The sequence below is a fragment of the Ovis aries genome, chromosome 2 (genome assembly GCF_016772045.2).
Source record: "Ovis aries strain OAR_USU_Benz2616 breed Rambouillet chromosome 2, ARS-UI_Ramb_v3.0, whole genome shotgun sequence".
Classification (NCBI taxonomy): Eukaryota; Metazoa; Chordata; class Mammalia; order Artiodactyla; family Bovidae; genus Ovis; species Ovis aries.
In genome coordinates, this window is record NC_056055.1 from 219826056 (window position 1) to 219836933 (window position 10878).

The 10878-nt window shown below is 45.8% G+C and overlaps 1 pseudogene; it reads left to right on the forward strand.

Annotated features, from left to right (window-relative positions):
- Positions 1–9731: 9731 nt before the first annotated feature.
- Positions 9732–10113, forward strand: LOC114112893 (small ribosomal subunit protein eS25-like; annotated as a pseudogene).
- Positions 10114–10878: the final 765 nt, after the last annotated feature.

Here is a 10878-nt window from a genome sequence, read left to right on the forward strand (position 1 = left end):
AGACCTCCCCCACCCCCAGCCCATTCTCCATCCTTTCCCTGGTTATTCAGTTCAGAGTAGGGCACCCTGCAGCTGGCTCAGCAGCCTCCAGGCGTGGGCTCAGGCCACGCTCCCCGTGTGCCCTGGGGTGGCCCCGGGGAGTTGCTGCAGCCGGCCCAGCCATGTGACGTGAGTGATTCACACGCGCAGACGTCCAAACCAGCTTCTCCATTCTTCCTGTCCCAGGCCATCACAAAAGGCACAGTCTCGGCTGCTGGGGCTGGAAAGCCTTCAGCACAGAGCTGCATTGTTCCCAGGGTCAGGAGCGGCTGGAGGCTGAAGGGAATTAGGAAGATGGGGAGCCTGGGCCCAGGGTGGTTTTCCATGTGGCATATGCCCCTCATGTAGGCCAAGCCCACTTCCTGTCCTGGCTCCAGTTCCAGAGCTCAAGTTCACATCACCCTCCTTTAGAACTGACTTTGAGTTGGGTTGTTGGTTTCTTTTATTTTCCACTCTCTGCACGTGTGATTAAAAAAAAAAAAATGTACGTGCTGTTTCCTTTCTTCTTTCCAATACATATCATTCATTAGAGACCACAGCGTAAATTTGGAGTCCAGTAACTTGGACTTTGGGAGCATGCTTTATCCATTCTCTTCTGGGCCCTAACCTCTGACCAAACAGAGCCCAGGAAGGTGGATGGGACTGGAGCGAATGAGTGAAACGGAAAGAGAAGAATCTGATCAGCTTTAATAGGAGGGAAGGGATGGAGATGGGAGGATGAAGTCAAGATTGGGGTTATCAGGGATTTGGGAAATTATTCTAGTTCTCCTGATTCTCAGGTTATGAAAATATTCTACTCTGGGTTGTTGAAGATAAGTCCCTAGTAAATAAACACTTGGAATTTCAGGTTGCCTTTTAGAGGCAACCTGGTCCCATTCTGGTCATCTGAGAGGTAGCCCCTCCTCTAGAGCACACCCACCACAGAACAGCTCCAGCTCCTTTAGAAAGTGTTTCTGAATATCAAGCCAGAATCTGTACCCTCTGTGGTCGACTATAAAAATAGCTATCATCCTAGACTCCTGCTTCTGGGCCCTTCATATGTTACTTTGCAGGATTTTCTTATGACTTGCTTTGACCAATAAAATGCAGCGAAAGTGATGCCATACCTAGACTGCAGCCTAGACTTCAAGGGGTCTTGCCTACGTCTACTCTCTTTCTCTCGGAACCCTGTCAATACCATGAGGATGAGATCAGGGTAGCATGCTGCAAGATGAGCTAACGCAAGGAGGAGAACTGAGTCATCCCAGCTTGGACCTTCCTAGACTAGCCAGGCCACAGCCAACCTGCTGGCTGACCACGGACACACCAGTGAGATTAGCCCAGCTGTTCTGGGTCAGTAGAACTGCCCTGATGAGCCCAGTCTAAATTTCACATCCTCAGAATCATGAGCTAAATAAATGGTTAAGTCACTAAGTTTTGGAATGTCTTCCCATGCTGAAAATGTAAACTGATGGACCCCATAATAACCCTCCAGGGTTGTACAGAACAGCATCCTTCAGTCGCATAATGTCCACTCACCAGGAACTCTGAGCACCCAGCGCTCAAATATTCTGTTCTTTCTAGCCCATTTTATTGTCAATTAAGAGAAACCAAAAGATCAAAGTGAGGGGGGTACTCAAAATACAATGAAAATACTTAAGCCAATTAGGCTTCTTGAAGTCACTTCTTACCCAAATCTAAACTGTCAAAAAGCCTCCAAAACAAATGTCCCTGGCAGGTTTCCAACAAAGCCCTGGATCCATGGACCGCAGCAATGGGAGGGTGGTCAGAGCCTGCTGGTTTCCAGAATATGCCACGTGGAGCAAGCACAAATGCACAAAACTTGTTCTTGGGGTCTGACGGGGAAGGTCTCCATTCCCACCACGGGAGTTGAACCAGGCCAATGGCCGGCCCCATTCTCAACCAGACACGGAGGGAAGTGGTGTTGTGGGCAACGGCTGCCATCTGTGGATTTTCTGGCTGAAAACTTTGCTACAAAGTTTGCCAGTTTCAAACAAGCCCTTGCAGCTGGGTTTCCTGTTTTCTTTTTGCGCTCCCCGTGTGTCACGGCACAATTATTCTGGGAGATGTTCTCCAAATGGACACGGTCTCCAATTTTCTTTCCCTAATAACAGTGTGGGAAATAGGGGTGAGGGAGGCAGAGAGAGGAAGAAACCCCAAACCTCAGAAAAGGATGAAAACATTTCTAAACTCTATTTCAACAATGAGAAAATCAACTTCACCAAGTCACAGCACATGGCCCTCTGCTCATCCAATCTGGTCCCCTACTCTGGGCAGGCTATGGAGAGAAGAGACGCTTTGGGAAAATCACAGGTGTCCGCTCTGTTTTCATGGCATCAAGGATATTTGGAAATCTGCTTCCCAGAGAGTCTAAAATTCCCAACATGGCTTCAGTGGCAAGAGGGTCAAGTGGCTGGTGGTGGGCTCCTGGAAAACTGTCCACCAACAATTATTTTTCAGCTCCTAAGAACACTGGCCATGGCTCAAAACAGAACAAAGAAAAGAATTTCTTTCCCAACTCTTTTCTCTCCTCCACCTGACAAATGCCTCAGCCCCAGTCCCCAAGCGCATTCTTTTTCATGGCCATGTAAGAAGCGTAGAGATTGACTGTGCATGTTTTAAAGGTCTTAGAGCTGCCTTGCTTTAGGATTTGGGATCAAAAGCTGAGGATATGTCTGTGTGTACATGAGGATATGAGCCTCAGTGTATCCATACTTTTATACATGTGCAAAGGTGTCTACAAGAGTTCCTATCACGTGTGAGTGTGGATTTAGGCCAATAAATGTATCCAGAACATGCGAATTTGGTACAAATGCCCCTGTGAGCCCATGAGTGTGTGCATTTGCTGGTGGCATGTGAGTGAAGCAATTGTGCATGTGAGTACCTGCAAGTATGTGCACATCCCATACATATTTCCCCGACATGCCTGTAGGTCTGTGTTCCAGGTGGGAGTGCCTGTGGGTATGTGCTAGTGCACGCCAGCCTGTGAAAAAGTGTGCCTGTGTGTGTGCACATGTCCTTCACACAAACAGGGCCCCTCAACCCCCATCTCCTCTTCCCTTCCCGCAAACTCACAGCAGACTTTGCCTGCCTTCTTGGGGATCTGCCAGCTGATGGCAGGGGTCCCTCTCCTGGGAAACAACACTCCTCGCCCGCTCATTTGTGTCCCATAAGGGCTCCAGGCTCCAGGCTCCCGCCCTTAAATGGCAGCCCAGGCTCACAACGGACGACTTTCTTAATTGCCCACGATGCTTGCGGGTGCAGCACAAACACAACAGTAGCTATTAGGCTGGGCGCGCTGGAGCAGGGCTGCGTTTTGCGCCTGTGTGAATTTAGTGTTCCTGGGAGCTGAGAGGCCAGAGCGGGTTACAGCCACCGAAAGGCTGTTATTATGGCCTGGCACAAGCCTACCGTCAACTTCTGGAGACCCTGAGGCACTTTCACCACACTCCAGTATTGCAACACCCCTAGAATTTCCAAACCAGGGCACCCCCTCGGCAGCATCTTCCCTGCCCCATGTATGCGCTTTCTGTTTCTCTTTCTCTCACTCTCCCCCTCCAGAGCCTTTCTCTCTCTCTTTCCTGCTCTCTTTGTCTCCATTCTCTCTCCTCCCTTCCTCCCTTCCTCTCCCCTCCCTCTGCCTCTCCTCCGGTTCTCAGCTCACAGCAGCAGTCTCAAAGTTGGACAAAGACCAGAGCATCAGCCCGCTCCCCACCCCCACCATCAGCTGCATCTTCTCTCTCTCCTGCCTGCCCCACCCGACCCTCAGTCTCTCCCTGTGGTCCCCATCCAGCCCATTCCTTCAGAGTTCTGGGTCCCAAAGGGGATATCTGCTATTTACACTTCTCTCCAAGGCTGTGGGAAGGTTGGCGTGGCCTGGCAAAGGTCTTTCTTGTTCCTGTATTTCCCTCCGCTCACCCTATTCTAGGCACACGTGACAGGCAGTGCTCAGACCCCAATCTCCTGCCTTTGTGACTTTAGCTCACACAGGGCAAAGAGACAGAGAAGAAATGCAGAGAGACCTAGAGGGCGGGCTATGGGGCCTAAACCTGGGGCTTCCAGGCCCATCACTTAAAGCTCAGAACTTTCTCCCTAGGCACAGATGGAAGGACAATAGGTTTGAATATTCCAGTTGTGGCATTTGAAAGAATTAAGAACAACAATAGCAGACTGCCTGATTTCCTCCTGAGAAGTGGGAGAAGTGAGTCAGGGAGAGCAGAGCAGCAATATTTTATTAATATAAATGGCTCAAACTATACTCCTTCACTCTGCTCATCAGTGAAAGGTCAGGGCAAGGTCGGGCGTGTTGAGGCATGCCTGGGCACAAACAAGCCCCGGAGGCGGGCCGACAACCAAGCCGTCCAATCAGGAGCCAACACGGAGCCCCTGGACACCAATCACCGCTGAACCTGCGTTTTCTTCCTTATATGGGAGCCCGGCCCAGGCTATAAAACCCTTCCCCACCCCTCATAGCTCCCAGACCCCCTTCGCTTCCTTGCTTACCCGCCCTGGGAGTTCTGCCCGAGAGCGACCGCCCAATAAAAGGCCCTGATCAATGGTCCATAGGGGTGGCTCTTTCTTCCCGCAGCATTTCTTACAATCAGAATTGTTACTGTTCAGCCACTAAGGCATGTCTGACTCTTTGCGACCCCATGGAGTGCAGCATGCTAGGCTTTCCTGTCCTTCACCATCTCCTGGAGTTTGCTCAAATTCATGTCCATTGAGTCAGTGATGCCATCCAACCATCTCATCTTCTGTCACCCCCTTCTCTTCCTGCCTTCAATCTTTCCCAGCACCAGGGTCTTTTCCAGTGAGTCTATTCTTCACATTAGGTGACCAAAGTATTGGAGTTTCAGCTTCAGCATCAGTCCTTCCAATGAATATTCAGGACTGATTTCCTTTAGGATTGACAGGTTTGATCTCCTTGCAGTCCAAATTTCTCTCAAGAGTCTTCTCCAACACCACAGTTCCAAAGCATCAGTTCTTCAGTGCTCAGCTTTCTTTATGGTCCAACTCTCACATCCACACATGACTACTAGAAAACCATAGCTTTGACTATATGGACCTTTGTTGGCAAAATTATGTCTCTACTCTTTAATACGCTGTCTAGGTTTGTCATAGCTTTTCTTCCAAGGAGTAAGTGTCTTTAAATTTCGTGGTTTCAGTCACAATCCACAGAGATTTTGAAGCCCAAGGAAATAAAATCTGTCACTATTTCCACTTTTTCCCATCCATTTGCCATGAAGTGAACGGACCGGATGAATGTTTACGAATGAATGATGAGTGAGTGAGCAAATGAATGAATAAGAGACTACGCAGTTCCCCTCCCGAGAGACTCCTGAAACCACAGGGTTGCTAAATCTGGGTGATGTCTCCTCAAAGTAAGGAAACGTGCGAAGTGACATCAGCTAGGATTTCCAACAAGAGGAAACAGCAGTCCTTAGGTAAATCCCCACCCATCATTGCACCCAAGTGTCTTCATCTCCATAGTGAGTCTCCACAAGTGATCTTAATTCATCTTCCCAACGTGGAGATGATCAAGATGAAGGAGTTTCAGTCTCTTTCATGGTTTTGATCCCATGAGCACAGCATCCGCTCTGGTCCTCGTCATAGCTAGGACCACTGGAGGCTCCCAGGTGGCTGCACAGCCTCCTTGGCACAGCTGGAAGAGCATGGGACTGGTGACGCAGATGTCCAACCCTACTGCCCTTCCCGTTTTTCCCACCTTGCCAGGTGTGAGGGGCACTATTTGGCTAATTTTGAGGCCCTCTGAAAGTTTGGGTCCCTTACGGCTAGTTGAGACTAACTCCGAGGCCTACATCTCACTCCCTCATTCCTCAGAGGGATCAAGCTAAATTCTCTCCCACATACCTTTGCCTGACATTTTATCCTTGCTTGACTCCTTCCTCTCCTCTGTTCTGCATGCACCCTTCCCTCTCTTTTGCCAGGAGCCCTTTGTTAATAAATCACTTGTGAACCAATACTCATCTCAGGAACCGCTTCTGGAAAACTGATGTGAGACAACTACTACCCAAATGATAATGCCTACAGTTAGGGGATATAAATAGAAGGGGTTATTGAAACCTCCCCTCCATCTAAAGAGGGTAGCCACTCTTCATCTGTTTGTTTCCAGCAAGAATGGCAATCATCCTGCAAGATACCCTGATTATTTTAAAGGAATCCATAGTTTTGCAGAAGGTCTCGTGGTTTTTAAACACTGTGCACAAACAAAATACATCCACAGGCTTCATTCAACACTCTGACCACATCTAATCCATTGGGCCAAAGACTCCAATGAAGAAATTATTGAGGTGACTTCTACACCCCCTTTCAAAAGAGCAGGAAATGTTTCCCATAATGAATGTGGAACTGACACAGATGCTAGAATTGAAGCAGTTATTATAGCTGTATTCTATGTTTTAAAAGTTCAGTGGAGACATGCAAGGTATTTTAAAAGACTCAAATCAAACTTCTAAAGGTGAAAACTAAAATGTCTGAGATGAAAAATACTAGTCAGTATATATGGGAAGTCAACTAGTAAACATGACAACATAGCCATAAGAGCTATCCAAAAGGACACACAGAGAGAAAAGAGAGTTTTAGAAAAATGGCCAGAGCACTAGTGAGTTACGGGGCACATTCCAACAGCCTGATATACGTACAATTGCAGTCACAGAATCTGGGGGTAGGGGGAGAGGACAGGAAAAAAATTGAAAAAATACTGGCTGAAGTTTTTCCAAATTTAGTGAAAACTACAAAATCAGGAAACCCAAAAAATGTAAAGCAAAAGAAAGGTGAAGAGAATCACACCACAGAATTAAATTGCTCAAAACCAGTGATAACGAGGTAATCTTAAAAGCAGTAAGAGGGGGAAAAAAGACATATTATAAACAAAGGAACAAAGGTCAAGATGTGAGCAGATGTCTCATTCAAAATAAATCACATGAGAAGGCAGTAGAATAATATCTTCAGAGTATTGGAAGGGAAAACTAGAATTCTATACTTAGTGGAACTCTTCCTTCAAAAAATGGATGAAATAAAGATGTTTTCAAGCACAAAAAGTTGGAAGAATCCATTACTATCAGACTTATATAGGAAGAAATGTTAAAGAAAATCTATCAGGCAGAAGGTAAATAAAACCAGATTGAAAATGAATCTCCCAAAGGCATGGGGAGCATCAGGAACAGTACATCATGTCAGATAAAAAAGATTAACTCAAAATGAATTACAGACCTACAGAAAACAAATCTGTAGGACCACAGATAGAGAAAATGTAGAAGAAAAATTTTATGATTTCTTAAACACAATACCAAAAATACAAGCAATAAAAGCACAAATTGATAAACCAGGCTTCATCAAAATTAACAACACCCTTCAAAATCAGGATGAAAAGATAAGCCACACACTGAGAGGAAATATTTGTAATTATTTACTGTCTAACTATTTCAATACAGATTCATATCGAGAACTCTCAAGACAAAATAATAAGAAAATTAACAACCCAACAAAATGGACAAAAGGTTTGAACAGACACCTCCCCCTGGAGAAGATACATGGATGACTAAGAAGCAAACAAAGAGAAGAAAAGAAGGTCAGTATCATTAGTCACTGGTGCGCAAATTAAAGTGCAAATTAAAACCACAACGACATGCCATCTGTTATTAATATATGGGAAATGTGGTCTGCTATTGAAGGGAATGAGTCCATTAGATTCAGGAGCTCTAATGTCCTAACCAGAGAAGGCAATGGCACCCCACTCCAGTATTCTTGCCTGGAAAATCCCATAGATGGAGGAGTCTGGAAGGCTGCAGTCCATGGGGTCTCTAAGAGTCGGACACGACTGAGTGACATCACTTTCACTTTTCACTTTCCTGCATTGGAGAAGGAAATGGCAACCCACTCCAGTGTTCTTGCCTGGAGAATCCCAGGGACAGGGGAGCCTGGTGGGCTGCCATCTATGGGGTTGCACAGAGTCGGACACGACTGAAGCGACTTAGCTGCAGCAGCAGCAGCAGCAATGTTCTAGCAGCCTATGTAAGAAAATCAAAATCTAAGCCTGGAAATGCCTCAAGGCTACAAAATCCAAACACTAAAGAACAAGCAATCAGAACCAGCCAATTAGCCTTTAAACAATAGCCAATCAATATTTTCTTGCTTTGGCTTCTGTGAAAATCTCTCTTGAACTTCTGTTGTTAGAGCACTCTTAAGCACTTCCCATTTGATGCTGCCCAAATTTATTTTTGCTCAAATGGACTGTTAAAATTTTAATATGTCTCAGTATATATTTCAACACAATGAACAACTATTCAATGGCTAAAATTAAAAAGATTGACCATATCAAGTGTTGATGAGGGTGTGGAAAAACCAGAATTCCCCTAAACTGCTAGTGGGATTGTAAAACAGGACAAGCACTTTGGAAAGCAGTTAGGCAGTTTCTTTAAAAATTCAATATTATCTACCCAATGATCCAGCCATTTCACTCTTGGGTATTTACCCAAGAGAAATAAAAGCACGTGTCCATACAAAGACTTGTACATGGATTTTAACATCAGCTTTATTTGTAATAGCCAAAAACTTGAAACAACACTTCAACAGGTGAATGGATAAGCAAACTCTGGCATATCCATATGATGCCATACTACTAGAAATTATCAGAAATGAATTATTGCTATGCACTATACCGTGGATGAATCCCAAGATAGTATACAGAATGAAAGCAGCCAGACAGGAGTATATATGATTGATTATTCCATTTATATAAAGTTGTAGGAAATTCAAACTAACCCATGGAGATATAAAGTGGATCAGTGACTGCAGGGGAAGAGGAGCAACAGAGAAGAATTGCAAAGGACCACTAAGAAACTTTGGGGAATTACGGACATGTTTGTAACTTGATTATGGTAGTGGTTTCACAAGTATATGCGTGTGTCAAAAGTTGCCAAACTGTACACTTTAAATATAGGCAGTTACTGTATGCAATTATACATCGATAAAGCTATTTTTAAAAAAACAGTGTCTGAAAAACAAAAACCATTTCTGGCAGATGGTGGGCATTCAGTAAATATTTGTTGAATTAAAAACAGAAAGAAAAGCATGGTTACAAAGAGTGAACGGCTCCTCACCTGGATATCCTTGAAGGAAAGAGGTTGGCCGGGGTGGGGTGGGGGGATACCACTGCCCATAACCCAGCCCCACGATGGTACCAGGGTTCATTCATCCCTCTGCACAGGTTTTCACAGCAATCCAGCTGATGGTAATTTATTCCAAGTTTATTTAATTAATATTCATGAAGAAATGAGAATGTACCTGACTGAATTTCCACCAAGGACCAGACCTATGTCAACTCTTTATTGTGTATGGTCCACAAAAAAGTCTGCCTTCTATCAAGGCATAATACCTTACATAGGCTAAAGAAAAATAAGTACTCATCCCTTACAACAGAAGCATAAATATACTACAGGCCAAATATGATACGGAAGTGGGCCATTTGTTCATAATGGCTCTGCACCAAGATCTCACTGGTGTTTACCAATAACCTGATAGTAAGCATTCAATACACTTCTGTGAAGCCCTTTCCTCCAGGTAGAAACCCTCAGATGACCACTTTGGGGTCTCATTCACAACCCTGTAGCCAATGGCAACTTCATTTATGTTTGCTTATATTAAAAGCATTTCCCTCTTCCAACTTCGCTATGCCACCCAAGGATGACAAGAGGAAGAAAGATGCCGGAATGTCAGCCAAGAAAGGCAAGGATCCAGTGAACAAATCTGGGGGTGAGGCCAAAAAGAAGAAGTGGTCCCAGAGGCAGAGTTCAGGACACGCTTAATAACCTAGTCTAGTTTGACAAAGCGAAGTATGACAAACTCTGTAAAGAAGCTGTAACTCCAGCTGTCGTCTCTGAGAGACAAGACTCGTGGCTCCCTGGCCAGGGCAACGCTTCAGAACCCTTAGCATGCATATACTTAGTCAAGGACTTATTAAACTGGCTTCAAAGCACAGAGCTCAAGTGATTTACACCAGAAACACCAAGGGCGGAAATGCCTCAGCTGCTGGTGAAGATGCATAAACAGGTCCCACCAACTGTACATTTTGAAAATTAAAACTTTATTAAATTTTTTAAAAAAAGCATTCCCACTCGCCAACACACGCTTATCTCACAAGGATTTTCCCAGAGCCCCTGCGGGAGTAGGTAGAATACACACATCATTGAGATGAGAAAATGCAGACAAACAGATGAAGCGATGTGCCTGGTAGGACACAGCCAGGCCCCAGATGGAGCCTGGGTCACACGGCTGCCCACATGGCCTGCCAGCAAAGTGGGGGGAGGAAGCACCATCTCCGGCGTGGGCCTCACAGAAGCCATGACCCTCACCAGCTCTCAGGTTAGAGGGGCTGTCCTGTGAGGTCATCCCCAATGTCCCAAGGCCTACGAGCCACAGAGACTAAACCCCTGCCTTTGCTCGCTCATCAGCTGATAAAGAAGAAGAATCTGATTACAGATGGGGCCAGAAGATTCCGTGGGTCTGGAAGCCAAAGTGGATGCCTTTTGTCCAACTCAGCTCTTGTCTGCAGAGCCAACAGGCAGTTTAAATAGACCTCAGATGACAACTGTGCTGGGAGCCCAAGGTCAGGGAAAAACGCGGCCACAAGATCTGCCACTTGGGACTGGGGTCTCAGAGATGGGAGGTTTCTCCAAGGAGAGAAGATGGAGGAGGAGGGCTGGTCTCACAGCACAAGCCCTGGACGCCTCGTTCCAGCCTGGCATTTCAGCAACACAGGCTCTCTCCCCTACAATAAGGCCACAAGCCCAGGAGGTCGGTTAAAACACCAAAGGCCAG